Raw genomic sequence first — 16,696 nt, 5'->3', positions numbered from 1 at the left:
AGGCAAAGTTGTGACTCACATTGTCTGATGAGGAAATCCCAGCTGAAATTGACTTCTTTCTTCACCCAACATAGCCTAACTTCACAGCTTATAAAAACAACCTTTTGGGGGAGAAAGGGAGAACGAAGAAACACTAGATTGACATCTAAGAGTCAAGCCACAAAGTCATTGAAGGAATTTGAAGGATTGAAAGAGATTTGGAGATCAAGAATACAATCTTTGGTTTTTTCTTTCTTTTTGTTATTCTCTTATTCTCTTGGTTTTAATGTTTAAATTTTATTGAATAATGATGTGTGACTTAATAGGGAACTAAACTGTTAATTTAAGATTATGATTGAACTCAATACGTAGTCCGAATTATTTATCTATCATTTACTTATGTTTGATATATTTAAGTTGTTTATTTTATTCTGTTCATAATGCTTCCAGTTGATTGGCCACCAATTAGATTGAATTGGAAACCTAGGTTAAACTTTGACGAAGGAGATTTAGGTAGACCTAGAATAGAATAGCGTATGATCGAATACACTTAGTTGATTAGGTGATTTGATTTGCATATAGGGTAGACATACATCTATAAGCTATACGTAGCCAAAATTAGAGCACAAACTTAATGAATCTTTCTTCAATATAATTTGTATAGACATATAGTAAATTAATTGGGAGGGGTATTTCTATAAGAAACTCGACAAAGACTTATAAATAATTTATGACTCTAGGTTAGCAACTTAATGCATTAAACTAGTTTAAGAGAGAGAGAGACAATATTCAGATGAAGTTTTGAGGGATATCATAATCTTAGATCTAGTGATCACTAGAAGTTCATAATTATGTTGATATATTAGTTTTAGTTTTTAGTTTATTGGTTTTAAATTTTAATTTTAATTATGTAGATAAAATTAGAGTGTATTAATATTAGTAGTTAACAGTAAAGATTAATTCAATTCTCTGTAAGATCGACACTCTACTCATCTCTATATTATCTTTGCGATACGTGCACTTACACGCGTAGAAAATTGAACAACAAGTTTTTGGTGCCGTTGCCAGGGAATTCATTTTTAATTCTTTCTTGTTAATATTAAAACCAAGCATTCCTAATCTTACTTCAAACTTTTCTTTTTATTTTTAGATACTTTTGATTGAGGTGATGAACTATCAGTGGCCATCTGAACAATTTGTGTCACGACCCGAAACCTCCCTTGAGCCCATGACAACCGTCGCGACATCCAGATTGACACTCATTACTCGGAATGCCAATCGAAACCCTGCAAGGCTTACGTATCAGTTTCTTGCCTTTCCTGTGAGCAATCGTTGTTAAACATTCCATTTTAAACAATTACCAATCGTTTCCGGCTCAAGTAAATCAAAAGATAAAAATATTTATTTTAAAAGGATTTATAGACAAATATTACTATTCAAAATATTGATTAAAATATAGCATTTTATATAAAAACAATATTTATAGAAACACGTGTAAGTAATCTTTTGTAATGTGAAAGTAAAATAAATTCATACATACAATAATTTACAAAGTTATTGTCACGACCCGGTACTCCCCTCGAGCCCGTGACAACCACCGCGGTGTCCTTATAGACACTCATTGCTCGGAATGTCAACCCGAAATCCCACAAGGCTTTACTATCAGTTTCTCATTTCCCTTGTGAGCAACCAATGTCAAATATCGTGTTCTAAAAGATTTTAAACTGTTTCCAACTAAAAATTAATAAAATATTAATTTTTATCTCACAGGGGTATTTTGGTTATTTTTTTTCAAAATTTTTGAAACTGGCTAAAACGTAATATACAAGTACAAAACACATAATTCATATTCAAAATGAGTTTAAAAGTATAAAATCTTCATTTAAAACGAAATTACGGTTATTTGAATATAATAAGAAAATAAAAGAAATATTAAGTAAAATATTCTATTTTCTTATAAAACAATATTTATAGAGTTATACGTGAATAATTTTTATAGCGTAAAAGCTAAATAAATTTATACATACTGAAATACAATAAGCCAAAATATTTAATTTAATTTACAATAACAAGAGGGCTCCCAAATAAACAAAAGTAAAGACGACTGTGAACCTACGGTTTGGAAAATGCAGATCCAACGGTAGTCCTCGATGAGATCAGCTATCTACAGCCTATACTGAACCTGAAATGGGTGGAAAGGAGGGTGGTGAGATTATAAAATCTCAATGAGTAAACAGACATCATCATAAATATCTAGAGTTGAGTACATGAAGACAATAAAATAAATTATCATAAACTGGGTCACAGCATAAGAATACATTTCATTTAAAATATGTAAAGAGGCTTATGAATTTCATAAAAACTAGACTTGTGCCATAAATCTATTCTCAGGGACACCTTGGCCTAGGCATCCTACCGAGACCGCCAAGGCTAGTAAAATTCACATTTCACATAAATCATGTTTTTATTTTGAAAACATAGTCGTTCCTTGGCGTTGGCTGAGTTCCCCCTCACGTGGTGGTTTAGCGTGAAGTGAACTCTAAACTTTACCCCAGGAGATACCCTACGCGCCTCTCCATTCGAGGTAAGAATATAATGGGGTTTACTATGCCCCTCTACAAGACTGGTCCATAGAAACCCCCTACTGTAGTGATTAATTAATATATATAATCCACTATACAATAAAACTCAATAACATGATATGGTAATTTTGTAATTCACAGTCTTTCAAGGCAATCAAACAATTCGCATTTCAATACAATTGCAAACTAGCCAATCATGCCCGATTTATCATAAGCCAATCAATTTAAACAATCAAATTACCACAGTTAACAGTCTCCGTGTACTCTATTTTTCAAAATCACTATTAATTTCAAAACAATTTATAATTTAATTTCATTGAAACACATTTATTCATAAAACATGAAAATTTACCTTTTTAAATTTTTTTTTCCATAGAATTCATGAAATCATCTAAAAACCACCCTCGATACTTAAAATGATAGTAAGTTTACTCACAATGTCTAGAATGCAGACTTTCGACGCACTCTGTCTACTGGTCCTCGAATGCAATTTCCTTGCTTTTATAGGAGGACTCACCACCTTGACACAGTACAAAATCGAGAAATTCACTACATTGGTACTAAATTGAAATTAAACTAATTTAGACTATTAATGCATAATATGGAATGCAAAAATGCACTGGTAACTATCTAAACTCGGTACTGGCCTAATTCGTCTTATTACCCGATTAAATTACTAACGCGTCCAATTTAATCCCAAATTAATTTTTTTCAATTTCTATACCTCAATTGCACCCAAATTGACTTAATGTCCCTCAGTGTGGTGCAAATTATCAATCTCGATAGTAAATTACGAAAATACCCCTAATGGGTAAAAATTCATATTTTTGCTCTGAAAATTCCCATTATTTTTCTAGGCTCATAATTCATCATTTCTTAACCAATTCTCCTAGAATAAAAATCAAACTCATCCTCACTCATACATGGTAAATTCGGCCATTAATGGTTGTGGGAGAAAATAAATTCTTTTCTTGTTGTTTTGTTTCTAAATATGCTAAACTAACTAAAAATACTAACATAACTTAAAATCAAATTAATCTAACAACTTTCTCTCTCCTAACCCATTTTGATCAGCCAACAATATATCATAAAAACATGTAATTTAAGCATGAAAAATAAGGAGAAATGCTTAAGGAAAATAGAGTTCAAGCTTAAGTTAAAAAATCTTACCTTTTTCACTTGTTTTCCTTGATTTTCCACACTTTTTCTCTTGAAATTCCTCACCTAGGGTTTGTTCTTCCTTTCTTTCCCTCTCTTCCTTGCTTGGCCGAATATTTGAAGAATAATGGGCTGATTTATGCTGATTTCTAAGTTAAATATTAAATTATCCTAAGCTTGACACATGGCATTTTCTTATTAGTCTATTTTTAAAATTTTAAAAATTTAAACATTTTATCTCCACCACATGATTAGTCAAAGGTCAAAAATGAGGATAAAGGAAGACCATGTGCTGGAAAAATATCCTAGTGGTGGAAAATTATAATTTTGCCCTTGGAGTGGCAAAATTACCATTTTACCCCTATACTCCAAATTATACCAAAATTAAAATTTTTCACTCCTAAACCTCAAATCACACTCCAATACTCAAATCATACTCCAATAAGTCAAATGGGGAAAAATAAATCTTTTCTTAAATTACCATTTTGTCCTCAGGTGACAAATGACCATTTTACCCCTGGATAGTGAAAATTTTGATTTGACTCCAAATTGATCCTCAAACTCCGAATTACCATTTTAAGTCATCCATGGACTGTGAAGCTCTTACTCTCACCTTAAAATTCCTATTTGATCTAATTCGAGAATTAAATCAACTTTGTTATACCTATAGGTACAATACCGACTTTTATAAATTTTTTGGGACTCTCCTAGCATGCAATCATGCTATCATCACATATATGTCATGACTAGTATTTTATAAGGTCGGGCTTTACAGTTATAATATACAATAATAATTACAATAACAAGTGACCCATAAATACACCAAGTATTGGTGATAGTAACCTACTGTCTTTGAGATAAAGAGGTCAACTGGAATCCTCGACAAAATTGGGTATCTACAAGCTACCACAGGCCTGAAATATTTGGAAGAAGGTGGGTGAGATTTTGCAATCCCAATAAGTAAACAGACATTATTATAAATATCTAAAGGCGAGTAAAATGGAGGCAAGTTTAAACAACAAATCATAAACCATTTCATAAGGTTTTCAATTTATTTCTTAAACCATAAAATATTTGTAATTTACCAAAACAGTTGTTAAGGCTTATAACTTTTATTAGAAACAGGGCTCAAGCCAAAAACTAGTCCTCGAGGATACTTTGGCCAAGGCATCTAACCGAGTCCACCAAGGTTGTTAAGATATTTACATGTTAAACACATGTTAGTTTTGAAAACAAGCCGTTCCTTGGCATTGACCGAGTTACACATTCACGCGAGGGTTCGACGTGAAGTGAGCTCTAACACTACCCCGGGAGTTACCCTCCTCGCCTCTACAACCGGAGTAACTATGCAACCGGGTTTACCGTACCCCTCTAATAGGCAGTCCACGAAAATTCGTCACTGCAGTGACTAAACCCACCAATTTTAATAAAATTTCGACAGTATAACATGGCTTTTATTTATTATCCTGCCTGCATAGTAAAAGACAACTTACATAAATTCCCAATGCAATTATAAAATATAGCCACATATACTCATATATCATAAGCCATTCATAGGAAAATATATTTTTCAAGACAATTGGCAGCCTCCAATTACTCAATTTCATGATTAAAAGTTTCTTGTTTCAGATAATCAACACAATATATTTATTTGTCACATTTATTTCTAAAACATCAAAAGTCCCATTTTAATCTCATTTTCGTTTCATAAAATACATAAAGAGCATTTAAAAATAAACTCTAGATAATTTACAATAATAATAGGTTTACTCACCGTTTGTACAAATTAAATGCTTTCTAGGTGCCCCGTTCACTGTTCGTCGGGTATGACTTCCTTACCTTTACCGGAAGGCTCTCCTCCTCGACACATTGCAAAAATTACACAATTCACCACATTGATGCTAAATCACTATATAATTGACTTAAATCCTATACTAATGCATGGTATGAAATGCAATAGCCTAAAACGGCTTAAACGCGATATTAACCTATTTTTGGCACTTTACCCGATAAATTGCTAACGCCCTACATTTTAGCTCTAAATTGTCCCATTTTCTCTCCAACATTTCTAACCATTAAATATCAGCCAATAACCCTCTAGAATCACCAAAATCAGCTCACTTTCCTCCTTGAAAATTTTGGTCAAAATGGGACATTAACTCGGTTAATTTTCCACTTTGTTTTTCTATCACATTTAACCATTTTTCATCATTTTCTCTTCATTTCTCTTAGAATAAAAATCAGTTCATCATCATTGTACATCACTGAATATTCGGCCAAGGGTGGGTATTGTGAGAATTTCATGCTTTCTTGCCCAATTTGATTTCTATACACATTTAACTAACTAAAACTACCAATTTAACTAAGAATCAAAACATAAAAATTTCAAAATCCTTCCCCTTGAAATTTGGCCAACCCTTGGTATCACTTTTTGATCTCTCTCCTCAAGCATGCTAAATGGAAACAAAGGCATAGGAAAGGTAGAAATCAAGCTAAAGTCAAAAAATCTTATCGTTAGACGCGTAAACGGACAAAAAACGCGAATTTCCCTTTGAATTTTCTAGTTTTCCTTTGGTTTTTCTCTTTTCTTCCTTTCCTCTCTATTTTCTCTCTTATTTTCTCCTTATGATCGACCAGCACCTGATGTGGGGTTTAAATGGACTGATTTTCCTTTTAAATAATATTAAATCATTAAAAAGTGCCATGTGTCACTTTTTCATTGGCCCGTTTTTAAAATTTCGTCCTTTAAACTTCAATTTTTCACCACTTAAAATACCATAGTTATTCATACCAAAAATAAATAAATCCTATGATTTTGACAAGTTTTGGGTGGTGAAAATTACGGTTTTACCTCGGGGCGACAAAATTACCATTTTGCCCCTATGCTTCGAAATTTGCCGGAATTGAAATTTTTCACTTCCTATCATTAAATTATACTCCAAATAGTTAATCTTGGTGAAAATTTTCAGTCCATGATCAAATTATTATCTTAGGTGGCAAAATGACGATTTTACCCCTAAACATCAAAATTTACAATTTTTCCTCAAATGAACCCTCGAACTCCGAGCAATCATTTTTAGTCATTCCTAGACTGTAAAATATTAAATTTCATCTTACGATTCCTATTTGAACTAGTTCGAGGTTAAATCAACTCAAATGTACCGTTAGGTACAATATCGAGTTTCGTCTATTCTTAGGGGCTTTCCTAGCGTAATAACATGCTACTCAATGCATGTATGTCATGACATGTGTTTATAGGGTCAGGTTTTACAATTTGTGCCTAAAAGGGTTACTAGTGATTATGCATTGGATGCAATCAGTGTTTTAACCACCCAAGTAGATGATTTATCTCAGAAAATTAACGCTTGGGGTGATAATGCTTTTCAAAGTGCTTTTGTGACATGTGAGCTTTGTAGAGATATGCATTCAAGTGATTGTTGTCCATCCTATTGCGAATCAATGCTACTTGATGGAAGCTTCGATGGGCAACAAAATAAGTCATACTCTAACAATTACATCTCAAGATTGAATCACGAAAATTTTTCATGGAGTAATGGTCATGGTCCTACGTATTCATCATAGCTTATTTTCCATAATAGTTTTCAGTCACCAGTTAGAGATCCTATGCTAGAGAAAAAGCCTTCAATAGAGGATATGGTTATGCAATTCATGACAAAGACTGATGCCTTCATGACAAAGACAGATGCCTTCATGACAAGGATTGATGCCATCATTCAAAGTCAAGCAGAATTAATCAGAAATCTTGAGACACAAGTGGGTCAACTAGCTAATACCATCAATAATAGACTGCAAGATGATGGAGATAAAGTAGATCAAGGAAATACTTCCAGCAATCAAGTTCAAGATGAAGAAATTAAGCAAGAAGAGGAAATATCTACATCACCACAAGTCAAGCCATATGTACCTTCCATTCTTTTTCTGGATACATTTGATGAGTTACCTAGGGAGGTTATAGTAAAAGTGCATTATTCAAGAAGAACTCAATTTGAGAAGTTGGATAAAAGTCAACTTATTCCACCACCTTGGGTTAAGCATGCATTAAATCTTGAGTTAAAGGCATTACAACCTTATCTTAGGATGAGGCTACTTTCACACCTCAAGCTTTTTCCATGCAAACTCAAACCTCAACCAAAGTCAAGCTAGTGACTATAAAGAAGCACTTCTTGGGAGGCAACCCAAGCACTCTAACTTACTTTCTTTTAGTTTCTTCTATTTATCTTTACTTATTTAATTATTAAATTATTAACACTCTTTTTTATTTTTGCAGGTACATGTTAAAAAAAACAAAAACAAAATTAAAAAAATAAGAAAAATGACAATAAGAACAAAAAGGAGGATTAAAGCTTCTTCATATTCATCTAACCATCAGGGGAGTATTCTTTACCTTTCTTTTATTTTTTCTAACATTAAGGACAATATTTAGTTTAAGTTTGAGGGGGTGAATTTATTTTTCTAATGGTGAATATTCTATGAAAGTTTTAAATTTAATTTTCTTTGCATGTTTATTTAGATTTATAAATAATTTACGATTAGTTCGTAAATGAATTTATTATTTCTTCAAATCTTAGGAATCTAGAGTAAAGTTGTGTCAATTTTTTCTATGATTTCTCTATCCAATGATGATAACTAGTTGTCTTGAATTTTTAGCTTTTGGTGAATAAGGTTTTTGTTTGGATTCATGCTAAATCTTTTATTAAGCATTATTGTTAGGATGTGATTTCCATAATTTTGAGCACTATAGCTTTTACTTTGAATTATTATGAATATCTAAAAAAGGTTTATATTGATATAAATTTTAAATTATGTCATGAATTTTAGAATTAGCTTGATTTTCTCTCAAAGCGAAATCCTAGACAATACTTAGTTAGGGAGATGATTTAGGCCATTTTTGGACCGTTGGAGCCAAAGAAGCTAACCTTATTAAATTTTTATCACTAGGATACCCCCTTTTGAGCCTAATTTCCCTTTTTTTTTGTTTAACTACATAATAATTGAGCTTAGCCTAGACAAAAAAGATTGGTGGCAACTCTTAAATTTCCATGTCTAAGTGGTCGAGTTTCTAGACCTGCACGTTATGACAATACTTAGATCAACGATGAAGGGGGCATCTATGAAGGGGGAAGGTGGGTCCTTAACGAGGGAGTGTGGGTTTGTGAAGGGGGAGGGGGTCAATTTAGAGTCAAAAGGGGGTCGCCAACAGTGGGGGTAGGTGGAAGAGAGAAAATAGAGAGAGAGAGAGAGAGATAGAGAGAGAGAGAGAGAAGAGAGAAAATTAGCTAGGGCAAAATAGGGGGAGGAGCCCAATCGTGCTCCCTATTTTTTTAACATATTGACGAATTCTCTATCAATAATTAAAAATGTTGTTGCTGATGGAAACAATGGGTAAACTCAACAAATTCTCAACAAATAAAACCAACAAACTTCCGTCGATAACGTCATTGTATTACTGATCGATTTATCCGTCGAAAATTCCATTGATAGTTTCCATCAATGTTAGTAAATACCAACAAAAGTGGTTGGTCAGCAATCTTTTATTTATTGCACGCCATCAAATTGTCAATCATTTACCATTGACAAATTTTGTTGCTAAATTGTCGATATTCCATCTACTAAATGTGTAACATAATTTGGTCAAAAATTGATCACTACATTGTAGACATATATATAGGCCAATGTAAAAAAATTATAAGGTGTTACTCAAAAGTTAAGGCTTCGCTAAATTAAAGCATGAAAGATATTGATTTGCATTTAACATTATTTGTTTTTGCACTATCTTTACGCCCTCCGCATATGAAATTTCCTAAGAGTACAAGTACCTATTACAGGCCTCCATTATTAGCATCAAAAGAAGGCGCAACATATCTATTAGATATAAGAGAGGCTTTGATAGTTGTCAATGCTAAAAAACTAATGTATGAAATAGTAATATTTATAGTTGAAACATGGTAATGGGAAGGCTTGGATTGATGATAATTTCAAAGGAGTTGCCTTAGTCGTCGTAATGCTTAGCCCTTCACTTATATCGACTAGCTAATTGAACGGTGTGGTAAAGTTAAATCCTTAGAGTTTGTGAGCAATGCCAATGTCATCCCTAGACAAGGTCATCTACCATAACCAAATGTAATTAGCTCAAAAAGTTGTCCTTGATCATCCATATATTTGCATGGTTTTTGAGAAATCTTTTTTATACAAATTGGCTGGGTTTTGACCAAATTCAAGGGCTTGGATGCCAAACTTTAAAGGTGAGTAATTGGATGATTCGATTGGTTTGATCCACCATACCTAAAAACCAAATGGATAAATATTTTTAGAAAATCAATGAAAATCGATCAAATATAAAGAAAGATCAAGCCAATCAAATATAGAATTAGTTTAATCGATTTGATTTTAAACCTAAAGGACCAAATTTTATTTTATTTTATAAATTACGATATTAAATTTAAAAAACTTCATCCATAATTATAAAACATGGAATGAAAATTAGCAATGAAAGTATATATTTTATATAAATTTAAAAATAATATATATAATATTCGTTTGATTTTTTGGTTGATTCGGTCCAAAAATTTTTAAATTGAGAATTGATCAAATAAGTTAATTAAACTAAATTTTTCAAACCAATAGACCGGATGGATCAATCGGACCAAACCATTTTATCTAAATTGCATTTGATTCAGTTAGGTCAATGATCTGGTCCAATTATGCTCACCCCTACCAAATTCACAAACAAATGAGTGCCTTTGAATGTGATGGCCACTAACACAACAATTTTCCCTTGCCTCATGGGGCAGTTTTGTTGGCAATGGAGGGATATGTGAGATCTCGACCTTTATGGGCTCGTAACTCAGTATAGACACCATAACACGAGCTAGGGGTAGTTTCGTCATTTCCTCTAATAAGCTTCTAGAAGAAGGTTTTCTAATATTTTAAGGTCTAAGTGGGCACAAGGACCGAATGGATGATGTATAATGATGAAAACACAAAAAAAAAATGAAAGTGATAATAATTTTCACAATAGGGGCAAAATGGTCATTTTACACCCTGAGTCAAAACTTCAAGTTTTGTGAACCCGAGCATCTCTTGACCATTATGGACCTTGCATTGGTATTAAAAAGGGTAAATTGATTTCACCAAGGATTGAAGGAGAACAAGTTAACTTGCTAAGGGCATTTTCGTAAATTCAAGTGGAATAGATAAGCTTGAGCTATAAATATCAGCTTCCAGTAGCTTCTTCTCACAATTTCCAGCAGCTTCTCTTTTCCTTCCTTCCTCTAATCTCACGTTTCTTCATCCTCCACAGAAGCTTGATATGAAGCCTCCATAACTTTCTCTCTCTAGCTCTAATTTTCATGCTTTTGTCCACCTTTTCATAGTACCTTTGTGCTCTTCCACTCTCTCACCTTAAAACCCTTGGAAAATCCTACTTCCATACTTTCTCTCACTGGCTAGGTGTTTAAAGAGAAAAAAAGAGAACTCCCATAATAGCTTGGAAAATTTTTGGAAAGAATTTCAAAGTTACAAAGCTATCAAGGTCCCAACGAAGTCCCACAGCCTCAATTAGACCACTAGAGAAGTTTGAGTCGACTAAAGGCTCAACAAAATACCGGTGAGTGAGTGTGCATTTCAAAACTATTTTAGGAATGTGAATCTATTTGCACAAAACATTGTTTGATTTTATCCAACTTTTCTTAAAAACGAGTGCCTGGTGAATAAGCCCTTGATAAATTGTCTTATGTTGTGACATATGGCTATTATGGATTCATGCACTACCACATTTTTTTTATATGTATATATATTCATATATATATGAATATATGTTGTGTGATGATATTGACTTGGCTATGTTCGAGTAGGAGTGCGCATAAGCCGATGCTGACCAGACTATGTGCGAGTGGGAGTGCGCATAAGTTGATGCTGACCCGGCTATGTGCGAGTAGGGAGTGCGTATAAGCCGATGCTGACCCAGCTATGTGTGAGTAGGGAGTGCACATGAGCTGATGATAATGGGGGGTGAGCATGGTGATGGATATATATATATATATATATATATATATATATATACATATATAGATATGTGTGTTATAGAAAGTTCATGAGTATGGTATATGGTTTTGCACATGTGAATCTTGCATGTTGAACTTTGGGAATTATTATGTGCTGAATGTTGGTTTTTATCATTTTAGCAGGATGGCTTTTTTTTTTCTTGAAAGAAATGAAACTTTTTCTTGTTGCTCTGTTTCTCGCTGCAGCAAGAAACTCTCGGGTTTTGAGGGGTAATGCTGGCTAGAATCTCACTGCAACGAGAATGCATTCTTGCTGCAGCGAGAAAGTTACTGTAGCTTCTCGCTGTAGCGAGAATGAAACTCGTTGCAACGAAAAACTTTCTATTTTGCTCCTTATTTTATTCGGTTATTGTCCTATTTTCCACTTCTTTGGTACCATAGTTGAGCATGGACTCCTAACATTAAGGAATTAATTAGTTAAGTTTGAAATGAGGAGGTTTGGTGAGAAACCCTCGGCCTGTTGAGAAACCCTCGTTCGGCTAATAACTTGAATCCAAATTTCGCTACAGCGAGAATACCTTTCCACTGCAACGAGGACCCGTTGTTTACTTGACTTAATTTGCATAAAGGCTATTAAGGTTTTCACTCTTCGAATCATTTGTTGAGCATGGACCTTTTTATCAAGAGATTTACTCATTTGGGGTTTACATGAGGGGTTTTGGATAAGAGTTAAACTAAATTGCATTGTTTTAAAGATAAATGCATCATGATTTCTTTAAATTTTCCTTGTTGTTGCTTGTTCCCTTCCTTGTTCACTCACTGGGTTTATACTCACCGTTTTCAACTTCAAGTTTTCATATCAAGAGGCAACTGGTAACTAGGTCGAGGTGTCTTCGTATATTCGACCCTTGGTAGGTGTCTCGACATTCAATAGCTGTACATTGGTCTGAGTTTCTCCGCTAAAAGTCAAGTACTCTTTTGTTGTGTATAGACAAACTCCATGTAAATTATTAAGACGTATGTTTAAACAATACATGTATCTTTGATTGGTAATGCCACTACGAGTTGGCAATGCTTAGCATTATTTTGTTCGAAATTATGAAATGTGACTTTAGTAACTTCAATGGAATAATGAGTAAGATAATATGGATAGGCTTACTTGGGCTTAGTGGGCTATATCCATTGGGCCCTTGCATCGATCATGGCCCGAGATTTGGGTCGTGACAGAATGGGTGTAATGTTTGCTTAATAATCGTATGAAAAACTAATTTCTTCATAATAGAGTCTTGCGTCGTTTAGTCTCTGTGGACTTTAGGTCTAGCTCTTCTTGATACTACAATATAATAAAATATTTCCTACGGGATTTTCTATTGAAAATCCATTAGAAAGGGGTCTTTCCAACGAATCTTAATTTGGCATAATTAGTCATACAAAATTTCATCAAAAAGGTTCAGTCGGAATAAAAAATTTCATCAGAAAAGCTTCAAATTTTGATACAAAATAATTCAATGAAAAAGACTCGTGAATCTTTCAAAAATAAATGAAATAATAATTTGATTATTGGACAAAAATCCATCAAAATATGATTAACAGTTTCATTGAAAAAAGGCAAAAAAAATCCATCAAAAATGTGTCCAATATTCATCGAAAATTGGTCCAAAATCTGTTGAAAATGAGTTAAATTTCCATCTCGGCAAAGGGTAAAAAAATTTATTAGAAATATTGAAGGAATTATTGATAAAATTATCAGTGGAATCACTGATTAGAGATTACAAATTTTCCAATCAATGTTAGGAGAAATATCGACAAACTTACCAACAAAAAAACCATAAATCATCGACGGAAAGGCAATGAATTATCGAATGAATTGAGTTGGTAAATCAACTGCTAATTTACCTCTGTACTGATGAAATTATAAAATTTTTCAATGGATTTGTGTTTCATTATTGAAAGAGTATTCCTTTTGTAATTTTTGGATAGATTTTTTTTTATTTTTGACCGAATAGCATTACCGATTAAGGTATTTTCGATAGAAATTTTTGTTGAAAAAAGTTATGTATTTTGTAGCGATCAACTGTTTATCAGAAGAAAATTATAGATCGAAGATAAAAATAAGTACTTCACAAATGATCAAGTGCCTCGCCTCTAAAAGATTCGTACATTTTCATTTTCTTAAGGTTTTAAATTTTGTTATTAAATAATTCTAATAGTCAACTAATCAGCAACCCATTCATCAAAAAAACTAATTAACAACCCTTGTCCATGTATACAAAATTGATCAAAAATCCTAAAAAAGAATATATGTGGAATCTTATGAAATCTCTCTTAATGGCTATGGACTCAAGTCCATATTATCTCAATACCAATATTTAACTTAATCATTTTTTTAATTTTATTCTATTTTATATTTTTTTAATTTCTTAAATTAATTAAGAAACCTTATTTTCACTCACTAATTGCAATAACTTTAACTAATACATTGCAACTGACCTTTGGAAAGAAAAAAAATTGTTAATGAGGATCATATCATATTTTTATGAGCTTTATGAATAAATAAATTTTATTATCACATTTAACCCATATAATATCAATTCATGATTTTCATTCTCATGAATTCTGAAAGTTGGTTTTCCTCAAAAATATTTATATATGATATAATTCTAAAACAATCTTTTTAAAACATATCAATCGAATTTCATAAGTCCAATAGCCTTACAGTTCTCATTAGATTATTTTCTTTTCTACAAAAAAAAAAAAATGAGTTCTTTATTAACATGAATGAAACTCGACATGCCAATATATGATCTTTAAATTTTTTACGTGATTCCTGCCCACTTCGTTTGATGATTGTCTTTTACGTGAGAACGGGTAAAGGCCAGTTGATAACTCAGCTGAAATTTTGATCTAATGGTTGTGGTAGCCACTGACACGAAAATCTTCCTCTGGCTCAAGTGGGACTAATACCGGTGCACTCGCACTGCTCGGTGTCTATAGCCGCAAAGTTTCTTTGAAAGCAGCTCGCAGATGACCAATTTCTCAACATCGAAGTCTTCCATCCATCTATCTCTGCTGATTGTGGGGCCTCGCCCTTACTGTCCATGCTTGTTCATTAAGTTGGAAACAGTCCATGTCAATGCAATGGATACCATGTCAGAGCCTGCTGAGAAAAGATTCTTTGCTCTTAATGATACAACAGTCCTATTCGTTCTTCTTCTATCCTTCCCCCTGCCCTTCCAAATGTTTGCCGTGATTTTTGTATTTACTTTTGGTACATGTTTGGCATGATTTTTTAACTGAAAATTGTTTTCTAAATTACGAGACATATTAATTAAGTATCCAAATCCTGTTTTCTTTTTTGAACTGAATTACAAATCTTTCATATATGTAATGTTTTATACAGTATTATTTACATTTTATTTGACATTGTGATCAAGTATCCAAATCCTTGTTTCTTTTTTAAACTGAATTACAAATCTTTCATATATAAAGTTTTATATAGTGTTATTTACATCTCATTTGACATTGTGATTGTGATTAAAAATTGTAATTAAAAACAGTTGCGATTGCATACATAAGTTCCTACTTGCTTTTGCCATTCATAAATAAATTTAGATTAAATTATACAATTGATCCTTGTATTCTAGTAAAGTGGTGAATTTAATCTTTATGCAATATTTTACAAAATTTGAGACTTTATACATTTTAAAATTGACAATATCAGTCTAATTGTTAACAGTGTAAAAAGAAATTTTTGTTACTTATACTGACATGATATTTTCTTGCTAATGTAACATTAATTATGATCATGTGTTATGATGACGTGGTATTATTTTATTTATTTTGTAACACTCTTTTGATTGTTTTAAATAATGGAATATAGAAATTCAATTCTTATCTATCTCACAACACTCTTTCCCTAAAATCTTAAAAATCTATTCGTATTTTTTATCTGTTTCTTTTCCGATCCCTATTAAAATTATCAGCTCACATTAAATAATTTCACATCCACACTTATAAAATCCATGTCAATGCTTGGTCATGTCATGTCAATACTGCTATCTCATCATTCGCAAAATGCCAAAGCATCATTACTATATTATTAGATTCAATGTCGCATCAATAAGAAAATATTACGTCAACACAACTAAACCTTATATCAACATAGATAATAGAAAATTTTTAACTCATTGGACTAATATTGTTAATTTTAAAAAGTACAAGGATTCAATTGTTACAAATTATTATATAAAGACTAAATCCACCGCTTTAACAGAATATAAAAACTAATTATATAATTTAACCAAAATTTTATTGTAATCTAGATTTTTTTAATCAAAATTTTATGTTTTATTTGACATAGCATTTGTAATTAAATTTTGCAATAGCTCAATCAATGAACATTGAGCTTTTAATTGTACTACTTACACTATTTTTTCTTTTAAAGGTATACTCCTTATATTAATTAAAGATGAAACTTTCAAGTTAAAATTTAGTTCTCATTTTACAGCTTGTTTGAAACAAAAAGTTGTGTTATACTTTATTGTCAAAATTAAACTCTAAATTATAATGAAAGTATAAAATAATTTTAATTCAAACCAATTAAAAACACGGGCAAAATATATATTTTGTACAAAAAGTTGTTTGTAATGTCTGTTAGTTTTACAATTGATCTTTGTTTTGAAATGGTAAAATCAAATTATCAAAATATAAGTGGTTAAATGTATTAAAACTTCACAAAACCCCTTAAACATTTATATGAAAAATAACAAAATGTTTAAAGCTCAAAATGCCTCAAAAATTGTTTAAAATGCCTAAGGTATCGAGACATGGTAAGTAAGTATCAATACCTCAAGCTTAATATGCCCTAGAAATAGCCTCAGGAAGAAGTATCGAGATATTTTTGGAAGGTATCGAGACTTCGTCTTTAAAAGATCAAATTCGAGAAGACAAGTG

Source organism: Theobroma cacao, chromosome 1 (genome assembly GCF_053813885.1).
Source record: "Theobroma cacao isolate CCN51 chromosome 1, ASM5381388v1, whole genome shotgun sequence".
NCBI lineage: Eukaryota > Viridiplantae > Streptophyta > Magnoliopsida > Malvales > Malvaceae > Theobroma > Theobroma cacao.
Note: the sequence above shows the minus strand (reverse complement) of the source record.